Here is a 13,038-nt window from a genome sequence, read left to right as displayed (position 1 = left end):
CGCCAGCATGCAGCATGCACCCCAGGAGGTGAGACTGTTGCAAGGCTCCCGCGGGAATCCTGTAGCAGTCAAACCTGCAGGAGTAGATGCCATTCATCGCCTAGCCAACTGCAAGCAAAACGCGGGCGCATGCGACCAGAACGTCCACCACAGCGCCAACATCCCGTGACCACGAGCCTCCGGACTGTGTAAGCTACACGCAGCAGGTAGATCCGTCGTCCAAAAACCTGAAAATCATATGCAGACGCGCGCAAGTAAGTGTTCTAATCCTTCTCTCCATCAAATCGCATGGATATGGCTTTGATTTGTTTTGCATGGCATAAAGGTGAATGGTTGAGCAGCCCTAAGGCCAGTTGACTGGCCACATCGGCTAGTGAAGGGATAGTAGGATGATGAGGTGGCAGCCACAACAAAGGACACACGCAGCACGCACGTGAAGATCAGTCCCGTCAACCATGAAGCAAGTTTAACCGAAAAGGGCGGCGGCAGATCTATGGGAATGAATGCGGCAGCAAACGAATGTGCAGGCGGATGATGGGTGACGTCACCCAACGGTCCGGCGGGGACAACTCACCCCCCGCACCACGAGCTGCGCCGATTCAAAATCTAATCGGCTCGATTAAGCGTGTATATCCATCAACCTCACTTCAAGACTCGAGTAGCTCCTCTGATTACCTCTGCATGTTGATACGCCAAGCTCTCGGCTACCTGAACGCTGGTAAGGCGCCTCTCGACCGCTGTCCAACTATAGCTCCCTCCGAAGTCTGCGCACTGCTCCTACAGGAATAGTTTCTACAGGAAAGCAGTATCTACAGGAAGGTGAAGTCTTCACGTAAAAAAAGGTGGCGGAAAAGAGGTAACCCTGAAACTCCTTCCGCAATTGGTTTTCGAAGGTGGCAAGGTCATTATTCACAGTCTGGTCGTAAAAGATATTGGATTACCGTGCCTATACTATCGCTTCTACAGGATAGCAGTATAATTAGACTGTGGTTTTGTGAATTCATTGCATGCTCTGTCTATAAGACCGAATTTCCTTTGTATCTACCGCCTTTTGTCAAAACCACTGTGTTCGTAATGCCTGGTGGGTTTATCAGGCGAGAACCCACAGATCCCGCCAAATTAAGGAGAAACCCAGCAGTGGTTGAGCTCTTCACTAAGGCACAATGGATGCCTTTTTGTGATAAGCTACGAGGCTACGATGATGAAGTATCCGAGGAATTCTTGCAGGCCTTGAAGCCTAAATCCCTGACGCTGGCCACGGTAAGCTTCCGAGGCCTCAGCCTCCAACTCACCCCAGAGCACATAAGTCGAGTCACGGAACTGCCCATGGGTCTACCGTGGGATAAAGAAGAGCGGAAGTGGAGCCAGCAAGCAAAGAAGGAATTCTTCCCGCCTGAAGAATCATTCACAGAGGACAAAAATGGGGTGAAAAGGACAAGCCTGGTGCCACCGTGGGACGAAGTCAGTTTTCAAATTATGAAATATATCACCTGTGAGGGTCGTTACAACATCATATATGCGTATCACTTCAGGCTGCTCAATGAACTACGACACCAGATTGACCTCCCTGCAGTACAGAAGTTGAGCATTCCTTACTTTTTACTTCAGTCCTTGATAGAGTGCTCTACAAAGCTCAAGGACGGAATCCCTGATCAGATAGCCCATCATGGGCTGATAAAATTGCTTTTGGAGGACGCTCTCCACTCATATAAATTCCCCCTCGCATGGGAATCATTTAGGAACTTAACAAGAGAAGGGGACATAAAAATGTTGCTTGGAGAGACGGGGTCCTCTAGCGGTGAAGAAGAAGAGCCCGTAGCCAAGAGTAAGAAATGGAAAAGCAAAAAGGCCCCGACTCCATCACAAAAGAAAGAACGAAAAGAGAAGGAGGAGGGAAAGGATGACAAAGCAAAAGAAGACACCCCCATCCTGTCAGCAAGGGAACAGAGGTTGAAAAGCAGGGCAGTCAAGACTGAGGTGGTCCCTGCCGGCCCAAGCACCTCGTCAGCTCCTGAAGGCAAAGCCAAAAGCAAAGTCCATGCAGCCAAGAAAGAAAAGGTGGTGGAAGTTGCATCTACAGGAACGCAAGCACAGGCTTCTACAGGAAGCCCGAGAACACAAAAACAGGCTTCTACAGGAAGCCCGAAAACAAAGACAAAGGCTCCTACAGGAAGCCCGAAGATCAGTGAGGAGTAGGCTTCTACAGGAAGCCCAAGAGCAACAACCAAGGCTTCTACAGGAAGCCCGAGAATCATTGGAGGACAGGCTTCTACAGGAGGCCCAAAAACGGAGAAAGAGGCTTCTACAAGAAGCCTGAAAGTGCAACCACGGGTTTCTACAGGAAGCCCGAAGACAGAGACAGGGGCTTCCACAAGAAGCCCAAGATTGGAAAGAGGGGCTTGTACAAGAGGCCCGAAGGTCATTGAGAGACAGCCTCCTATAGAGAGTCCGAGGACAAAGAAAGAGTCTTCTACAGGAAGCCCAGAAGCGGGCAAAGTAGGGTCTTCCACAAGAAGCCCGAAATCTAAAAAGGAGAGGCCTTCTACAAGGAGCTCCGAGAGAGCAAATCGCAAGGGAGAGAAGGCTGGCATTCTTGAGAAGGAGGCAGCAGTGGCACTGGCTACCCTCAGCACACCTCCAAAACCGAAAGAGAAAAGGGAGAGGGAGACCCCTCTACCACCTGAAGTCAGGAGGAGCAAAAGGATGACCACGGGCAAGCCACAGCCTCCACCCAGCAGCCAAACCACTTCAGGGGATGTACCCACTTCACCCAGTCCAAGGACCCCCTTTAAAACATCAACCACCCCAGAAAAGGGGAGCCCAAAAATAACCTCCTGGACTCGAAAGATAGGCCAGTCACCTTCCGAAGCCCGACTCAAGGAAATGGAAAAGGGGAAGGAAGCGTCACCTTCATCACCACCAGGGGCAGAGAAGGCAGGGCCATCAAAAGCAGAAAAGAAAGAGCCTGTTCCGATTCCGAGTCCTCAGCCAAGGACGAGAAGCAGAAGCAAGGTTGCTCAAGGATGAGAAAATGGTTCAGCTGGGGGGTGATGATGAGCCCCAATTTTGGTACAATTTGGGCTCATTTTGGTCTATTCTTCTTGCTCAAACCATTCATTTTTATTGCTTATGCATGCATTTCTTAGTTTATTCATGTTGTTTGTAGGAAGAAGGGTAGGGACTCTCTCTACGTGACTGATGCATTTTGATTACAGGTTTTGGCATTAAAAAGGGAGCAAAAGGCAACGAAAAAGGAGTTAAGGAGACAACGAGGTGGCACTGCGGGTTTTGGGAGAGGATGTCCACGGTTCTAGGGACATCCCTCGTGATTCCCATCAAGAACTCCGAGCTCTAATCCATCTCCCCTCCGAGCTTAAAAAACGGCCAGCTGTTCTACAGGAACAACAGTTATAAACTGCTCTACAGAAACAGCAATTATGACCATCCTACAGGATCAGCAGTTAGACTCTAGTTAGACAGCCGAGCTCCTAAAATGTAGGCCACTTGTTGGATCATCATTTTTGTATAAGTATGAAGGCTTTAGCCTTAGATAGGTTGTTGAAACTCTCGTATTGCTATTGTAATTTTGGAGCACAGTTCAGTTTTCGTTCCTTTTTGTAAGCCAATTTGGCATAATATCAGTTATGAATAAAGAAGGCAGTTTGTGATCTAGTTCTGAGTTTTTCTTAAGGAGACTATAGCTCTCAGGTTAGGGCCCAACCTGAAAGCCATAGATCCCCTCTGCTGTAGTGTTGTTTCCATTTCCTTTCAGCACTGTGAGCTTTCCATTTACACATGCAATTCGAATTACAGGTTGATGAGTTGGTATTTTTCATGAAGTAGATAGGAGTTTGCTTCTAGTGAATTTGTTTCCATTTGTTTAGTGTAGCAGAGGATAAATATAATCAATTGGAGCTCCAACAAAAAGGTTGTTAAGGCTCACTGCCGTCTCATCTGGGATTGGAGTGAAGTCCATGATTAACCACCAAAAATACGCATTTCTTGGTTCCATGATTGCTGCCAACACAGACACGTTAAGTTAGATGCTTTTACATGATTCACACAGGCACCACCCTTCCTTACCACAGCTTCATGCACGTTCTCTTTCACATTTCGATTGCTGCTCATTGAATTTACAAGCACAAGTAGTTAGGTTGATGCATTTTTGGTTAAGTAACAGTCATAAATCATTTGTTTCACTTACACTGCTTCCTCTATCTCGTTCCATCACTTTGTCCTCCATCTTGATCACGCATGCAGACATCTCTTTGACCCCTGCTCCGCTCTGTTACCTCACCAAGTCTTTCATTCCTCACGTGTCTCCATTCTCTAGCCTTTCGTTGACATAGCCCTTCACCTTCCATCCTCCTCCCTACACTCACTTCCCATCCTAATCTTTCACTTCCACAGCCATCACCAGCCTCATCCCTACCTTACACATCTCCCTCTACCATTTCATCATCCCTCCATCACTCCAAACACTCACGGTAGGTCATCCTCTAGCCATTTCTAGACATCATGTAGAAAACAGAGTATCCTGTAGGATTCTCCACAGCCATCCTGTAGGAGGCCACTCTCTCGGTTGCTGAGCATCTGAATGCGAGGAACCTCTGTGGATGGGTGCTAAGGATCCCTAGGGACCTCTCCTAGCCTCCCCAACCTATCCCACGCTTTCCTTCCTTCTCCATCCCATCTGCACAACCAAACCCTAGTTAGCTCAAGATCACCATCATCCCACACATACTTAAGAGAAAATACAAAAACATAACTTTCATGATGCAAGTAGTTTAGAATGATGCATTTCCATTTATCAGAGGTAGTGACAGCATTGGTAGAAGTTGCATTTACATTCCATGCATTGTAGAGGTCAGACTAGTTAAATTAGGGTTTCCTAGGTTTATGTTATCACAAAATCAGTACTAAGGGCTGCTACCTAGCAAGATCTCATGTAACTATTTCAACCAGACTTTAGACTAAGGATTAGCCTCCTTAGTCAGAGAGGGCTCTCTCACAGACTTTTGATAAGAATCAATTACAAAAACAGATGGCTAACTCTTCACACATTTCATGAAAATAAAGCTGGTTGGAAAAACAAAACAACACTTCTTCCATTGGGCTCATGGGGTCAAATACTTCTGCAGTAAACTATTGATCACTCAATCATAGAAGCCAAGGCATATAACGTTTAACACTCAAAACATCTCTCAAAAAGAACTCAACTCATAAATAAACACAGGAAGTCTGAGCACTAGGTGAATTCAGAGTGATTGTATATTTAGTGAGCTGTAAAATACATAAAAGATAATGAAAAAACCACACATGTTCTGAGCCTTAAACATATAATGAATCTTGGGAAGAAAAAAGTAATTCTTGTATTACTGTCAAAAGTCTTCTTACACAAGCTGATAAAAACTCTGTTTTTTTATAAATTTCCAACCCTACTTACATCAGAGTTTTCACTATATATAGGAAAACCAAAACTACAACTATCTTGAGTCTCCTCAACAAGCATGAAGGGAGAACTCGATGATCTACCATTAATTAACCTTATCTATTTCTAAACCAACTTATTAAATACATGAAGTGTTGGGCTGTAAATACATAGAATCCCAATTACATTGCAAGTCCAACTCCATCTCCTCGTATGCATGATTCTCCTTGGATCCTTGACAGCTGTACAATTTCTGTTGTGGCTAAGATATGTTGAGGAACATTCACTGAACGAGCTGACCCTCGGGTGCTAGCTGTATAGATGGCTCATAAATTAGTAAACCTGAACACCCTATTTTCACGGTCCCTGTCTTCCATTCTTCTTTACCATTTAAAGACCACACTCCAAGTTCTTTAATCCTTCAATAACCACGCATAACACCATATGCCTCATGATCTGGATGCCTTGTGGAGTGAACAGGTGTGCTAGCCAAAAATCTCGGTAACCCTACCAGAACCCTAGTATTTCGGTCATAAAGTGACTTTAAGAGAACTTTAGCAAAAAACAAAACATTTCACTTTTTCTTCAAAACTCACACCTGTCACCATTTAAGCTGCTATGATATTCATGTATAATCTCCCTCCTGTCCTCGAGACATTCCTTTCAAAATTTGCTGACCTCATCATCAAATTTCATTATTTCCTTATAAAACAGCGTTCTACAGTAGTTTCGTAGCGCGCTACGAAACTACTGTTTCTTGCCAAAACAAAACATATTCATCTTGCAGCGCTTTCAGCTTAAACTCATGACTTCTTCAGATATTTGTACAGGTGCATAGGGACCTAAATAACTTCAAAATGATAGAAGTTGAACCAAAATTTATCAAAACTTTGAAAAGTACCTTTCTTCTTAAGTCAGTGAGCTAGTTTACCTAGCTTCTTCTTCAAACTGCTAACCTCCTCCTTCAAAGCCTTATTTTCTTATCTCAGACACATGTTCAGCTTTCTCACATGTTTTGCTTGTTTAAGTGCTGGTATTATCCATGAGAATACATCAGACCTTGAGTCAGCTTGCTTGAGTAGACTTGTGCTGCCCTTTAATACAACCCTCCTATAACTAGCATATCTCATTGCTCTTTCTTTAGAAAGACTCTTTGTCTGAGCTACCTCTTCTTTGATCTTTCCTGCCTGGTTCTTGATAGCAATTACATTCCCTCCTTGACTAATAACAACCTTTTTACTTTTGTCTTTACTTTTGGCTGCATGCACTGTTTTAGTCAAAATTTCAATAAACTCTGTACTAGGCATTTTTACAGCTGCCTCCTCTTTATGCACTTTCTCGGCCTCTTTCATTTGTCTTCTTGTAATTGGCCTCCTTGGTTTAAACACATATTCTTCACTTGGCTCCTCAAACCGTAACCTCTTTGAAGCCTTTGATTTCTTCATGCTCTCTGGTGAAGATTGGGTTAAGTCAATGTGCATTGGTTGCATTGGCTGATCTTGTTCAAGTTCCATTGGCTCAATCTGCACTGACTGATCTTGTTCAAGTTCAATTGCTTCAAGTAAATCAGTTAAACTAGCTTTTGACACAGGACTCTCTTCAACAACAATTGACTTACCCTTTTCCTTACTCAACTGACCTCTGGTTTTTACTCTTGATCCTTTTTCAACTTCACTTGGTGCAGGTGCATCCTTCTTCTGTTTGACCTTCTCTTTTGATGATGATTTAGGTGTCTCCTTGATCACCACAGGCTTGACTGGTTTCTTCAACTTGGTTTTGGACTTCTTTAGATCTTTCACCTCCTTCCTAATCTCAGCAAGAGTAGGTTCTTCAACCGTTTTCTCCCTTTCCTTAACAGGCAATGGAGTTAGGCCCGTCTTGCTCTGAAAGCCCGCCATAAAAATAAAGGAGTCCCAATCTCTTCCAATCTTCTGCAAACCATCTAATACTAACAACTTCACCAAACCATGATGGAACAGTGATGTCTCACAGTCATCTTTTTTCAACTGAATTTTATCACACATTTTACTCAGGCTTCTGAATAAGTAGAAAGGGATATCAATTGATGCTTTGCCTGTGAAATGTAACAAAAGCTTAAAATGATATGAGTACACTTTATTATACCTCCCTTCGCATGTTAAATACTTTTGGATGCATGTGAGGAGCAGAGCAAAATGTTCTTTCACGTAACTCCTTGGCACAGCTTTCGTGAGATCCTCATTTACATAAGGTTCCTTCAAAAATTCCTTACACGGGCTCATGTCGAATTTAAAGTTTTTGAACCATTCATTTCCACCTCTAGGGATCTCAGTCACGTTAGAAATAGCTTCTGGGGATACAGGGAATTCTAGCATTGACACCTTAGAGTTTAAACCAGTAAAATTCAATGCAAAAGCTTTTGTTACCTCTGCGTGCCCACCTTGCAACTTCTCACAAAACCTCCAGCAACCAGCATTTTTAAAAGCTCTCGCTACACCTTCATCCTTTAAAGTAATATCAAGCCCCACAGGTTCTGTTATTTGGCACCTACCGGATCGATGTTCCCTTTTCTCCATTTCACTTTGCAAACTTTCGAACAGAAAACTAACAACAGCTTCAACTCAGAAGAGAACTTCAAACTTTGGGATACAGGCTCGCTTGCAAACAGGTCCTTTTAAATGAGAACTCGGGCTCCCTTTCGCTTCAATAATTTTGTCATACAAACAAAACAGTTCCCGCACTAATAACAACTATCATAATACAACCATACATCATAAATCACTTTGAATGATATTTATGTGCGTGGTTTTGAACCTCATAGCGTAATGATGACCAAAAATGACTTGGAGAGGACATCAACTGACAACCTATGAACGGACCTGATGACTCATCCCCCCAGACTTGACATTTCAAGAAAATGCGCTGCATAAACCACGAATCCCCGATTTCGTAGCGCAAACAGCTATAAATGGACAAAATTCGATGCGAAATGGCTGATAAATCACACGCTACGAAAAGGCGGAAACATCATTACGCTGCCAAATTGGCCAATCAAACTGCGCTGCGAAACTGCGCAAAGGACCAATGACGCAAACAAGACATGACATGCTTTAAAGAATTATGATGGAGATTGACTAACGGTTTTTTGCAATGATTCAGATCAACACCTTTTTAAAACATGATCCCTAAGTAATACACACAAGACTATAACCATTCATCACACATGACAATGAAAAATTTTAGTTTGGGACAACATTATGTACATGGACTGTAGTACATTGACTGAAATTCTAAGTGATAACAGTGGCTCCACTTGGGATAGTGTGCTCCTGCAGTACACTAAGAACTCGTAGAACCAGTGTCTTATCCATTTTATTAAACACACACTGCTGACAAGCATCCTTTTCAAACTTTGTGGGCCTTCTCCTCGGGCTAAAGTTTTCTTGTTCAGCTTGTCACTTATTTTCAACAGGAAACATTCAAAAAACGGTTATTTACAATGATCATGAGATACTGGGCAGATTTTCACTGATTATAATGTTTTAAGAACCTGCCATTAACAGGTCCTCCAACATATGGCGATCCATCAACTTCTTGCAGAATATAAGTATTATTCCCATGGAAAGTAGAAATCAAATATGGCCCCTTCCATAAATTCTCAAATTTGCCATGTTTACCTTTTTCTTCAATTCTAACCTCCCACTTCAAGACTTTGTCATTAATCTGAAATGTGACATCTTTAATCTTCTTGTCAAAAACCCTCTTGACCCCATTCTGATTTTGTTGATGGTCTTCAAACACTTTATTCCTTTTCTCTTGCAAAGCTATCAATTGATTAATCCTCCGTTGTATGGCATTTGGTTCCTCTTCTAGTCCTTGAATTAGCTTCATAACTGGTACCCCAAGAGATGTTGGGAAAATAGCCTTTGCTCCATACACAAGCTCATAAGGTGAGGTTCCAATAGATCTTTTAGTGCAGATGCGATCAGCCCATAAGGCATACTTCAGCTTTAAGTGCCAAGTCTTTTTGTTTTCTTGTAGCAGTTTTTTGATAATCCTCACAAGACTTTTGTTTGAACTTTCAGCTAGACCATTACCCTGTGGATAATAAGCTGTGGAGTGACCAAGGGAAATATGTTATTGATGACAAAAATTTATCATTCTTTTAGACTTAAAAGCCTGAGTATTGTCTGTGATAAGCTTGAGTGGACATCCAAACCTTGACAAGATGTTGTTTTCTAAAAAGGAAATAATTACTGCATCATTTGCTTGTCTAGTTGGTACTGCCTCTATCCACTTTGTAAAATAATCAGTGGCTGTGAGTATCCACCGGTGTTGTCCTGATGAAGAGGGATGTATCTCACCTATAAAATCTAGCCCCCACTGTTGAAAAGGTGCTTCTACATAGATAGGAATCAATGGCATAGGCATAAGCTTCCTTTTGCCCTCAAACATCTGACATTCATGGCAGGCTGCTATCTTCTTGTAAATGTCTTTGAACATAGTGGGCCAAAAAAACCCAGCTCTCAATATTTTATTTGCAGTGGCCTTCCAATAATGGTGGCCTCCACAATCTCCCTTATGAAATTCATCAATCACCCTATCAGCCTCTTCTTCAATCAGACAATTTAATAGAATCCCTCCAACATCCTTCCAAAATAAATTCTGCTCATATACAAAGTATCTAAGGGATTTCAGCTTGGTGAACCGAGCTTTAGACTTAGAAAGGTTATCAGGAGCTCTGTTGTGTTGTAAAACAAATGACACATCCCTATACCATTCTGATATCAGAAATTTTTCATTGATCTGAACCAACTCTTCTTCTTCTTCAAAAATTTCTGATATTTCTGCATTGAAATTGATGTCACTGCTGTCCAGATTTGAGTGAGTTAACAACTCTGCCAACCCTTGACCCTTCACCAACTTAGTTGGCCTAATTTCAATATCATATTCTAACAATTTGGCTATCCATTTTCCTCTTTTTCCATCCGGGTCTGCTTGTGTAAGGATGTCTTTAATAACAGCACTTGGCACATATGCAACAATATGAGAATGTAACACATAAATTCTAAAATCCTTGATTGCCTTTACCAATGCATATGCCTGCTTTTCTAAAATGTTATACTTCAATTCAGCATTAGCCAATGTCTTACTAAAGAATGAAATAGGCTGTTCAATACCTTGACTTACTTTCTGCAATAAAACTCTAGCAATTGTATCCTCAGAAGCAAATGTGAATATTAGAAATTCTTTGGTGAAATCAAGGCTAATAAGGACTGGTGCTTGAGTAAGTGATTTCTTAATTTCTTCAAATGACTTCCTTGCCTCAGCTGTCCACTTAAAGTCTGCTCCTTTCCTTAGCATTTTTGTGATATATTTAACCACTTCAGCAAAGTTAGGTATAAACCTTCTAACAAAATTAACTTTACCAAGGAAAGATTGAATCTCTTTCTTACTCCTTGGCAAATCTAACTTTTGAATAGCACTGAATCTATTAGGATCAATCCTAATTCCTTCTTCAGAAATGATATGCCCAAGTAATTTACCAGAAGTCAAAGCAAAGATACTTTTGGTTGGGTTTAAAGAAATACCAAACCTCCTACACTTCAGTAGTATCTTTTCAAGGTGCTTTAAATGATCCTCCTCTCTCTTTGAAAAAACTGTGATATCATCAAGATATACCACCACTGATTTATCTTTTTCCTCTGCAAAAGCAATGTCCATAGCCCTCTGGAAAGTCGCCCCTGCATTCATGAGGCCAAAGGGCATCTTTGCATACATAAATGTGCCCCATGGTGTAGTGAATGTTGTGGGGAAAAGTATCCGACGCGGATGACCCTATCCCTACTCTAAAGGTGACAGTCTTTAGCAACAACTGAAAGTAAAGCTTTGATATTTTCCTTTATGAAAGTACAGAGAGAAGGAAGAAGAGATTAACCAACCTGGTGTCTTTCGCTTAGTCGATCCTAATCCTCTCTCTTTGTCTCTTGTTCCCAGCTCCTTGCTCTCTTTGCCGGTCCAGCTACACACAGATCCTGCACAAAACAAGAGAGGAAACTACAAGATACATGTACTCATAACTGATGCATGGATTAGAGTGAATCAAATATACAAGTAAATACAATACATCAATGCAATACAAGTATATAGGAGAACATGCAAAACTTTATTGATAGAAGTAACAGGGTTCTGAGAAGGTTACAACCATTGATGGCTCCAATCCAGCAGCACCTCCCCAGCAGCAAGAACTCTCCTCTTCACCTCTAGTAAAACAATCACCCAATAGCTCTAACTGTAAACCAACAGCACCTCCTTGCTTTACACAAAATTCCAGCCTCCCTAGACCTCATAGAAGAGCTCTATATATAGGAGAGAAGAAGAGAGGATGAGTCAGCTTGAGGCTGGCATAGAGCTGACTAGTGTCCTCTCCCTCTTCAGTTAATCTTCAGTTCTTGAGTCCACTTGGAGATCCTTGCTTACACATGGTGATCAAGTACCTCTTACTCATCACAGGGCGAATCTCATGAACCAAGTGTCAGTTTGGAAGCTTCCTGGGCAATTGACACCTTGCAGAATGACTGTGCCACTTGGCCAATCTCACCCAGCGCAGGTAGCCTTCATTAAACTTGACTTACAGCGCAGGTACAAGGAGGAGCAGTTGCATTCCAGCGCAGATGCTCAGTGGAGCAGCTGACATGATCCAAAATTAGCCTGTTTTGAAGTGTTTTCAGGTGGAGAACTGATTGGAAGTGCTGTTGTTTGATGACCTTGTTCTTTTAGGGGTAAGAACAACATGTTTAGGGACTGAGGATCCCTGTAATTATTGACATTTCATGCTCCATGCTGCGAGGCACAAAAATGTCTATAACAGTTGCCCCCTAAAGTATGAGGCCGTTTATCGGGTGAAATGCTTTATCTAGAGGGTCCGAAGTTCATTCCAGTGCTGAGGAGGCGCCCTGTAATACAATACAATACAATACATTATTTTTCATTCTATTTTCATGATCTAGCTGAGGCGGGCATTCCCATGCTCAGCTTTTATAAATACATTTTGGTACATATGACAGACGATCGTCTGAAGGTAGACTGATAATTTTCTGCTGAAATTATCATCCTTTGAATAGGATGATCATCTGCTGCAATGATGTACACGGCAAATGCTTTTATATTTCCCGAATATATATCGCAGCCCGGATGGATGAAACTAGATCCGGGGTCTTCAAACTCGTTCGATCTTCACTCTAAGTACAAGTCGATCCATGTGAGAATTTCGCTGAAGTCGAACATGGAAAGACATCGCTTGATTACCGGTCAATAATGAAAACCGTTAACAAGCGCGAGAGGAATCACCAATAATGACGATGACCCTCAAGGTACTGCAGTACAATTCACGTGGCGTGAATAAAGGACTTGGCGTCGAACGCCACGCAAAATCTTCTGGTCGAAGGTCATTGATGTATACCTGTCGCCGGAAGTGAGAAACTTGCCATTGAGGCATGCAAGCTTCAAAGTACTGATGGGGGTGTTCCTAGATCAACTTCTTGGATAATGAGCTGAAGTCGACAAGAAGCGATCCGTCAAAGGAGGGCCTTAATGAATCCCACATCAATGACACGGAACGGAGCTAA

Source organism: Pinus tabuliformis, chromosome X (genome assembly GCF_031772625.1).
Source record: "Pinus tabuliformis cultivar Carrire ecotype Pingquan chromosome X, CPIR1, whole genome shotgun sequence".
Taxonomy (NCBI): Eukaryota; Viridiplantae; Streptophyta; class Pinopsida; order Pinales; family Pinaceae; genus Pinus; species Pinus tabuliformis.
The sequence above is the reverse complement of the archived record's forward strand: the minus strand, read 5'-3'. Positions refer to the sequence as shown.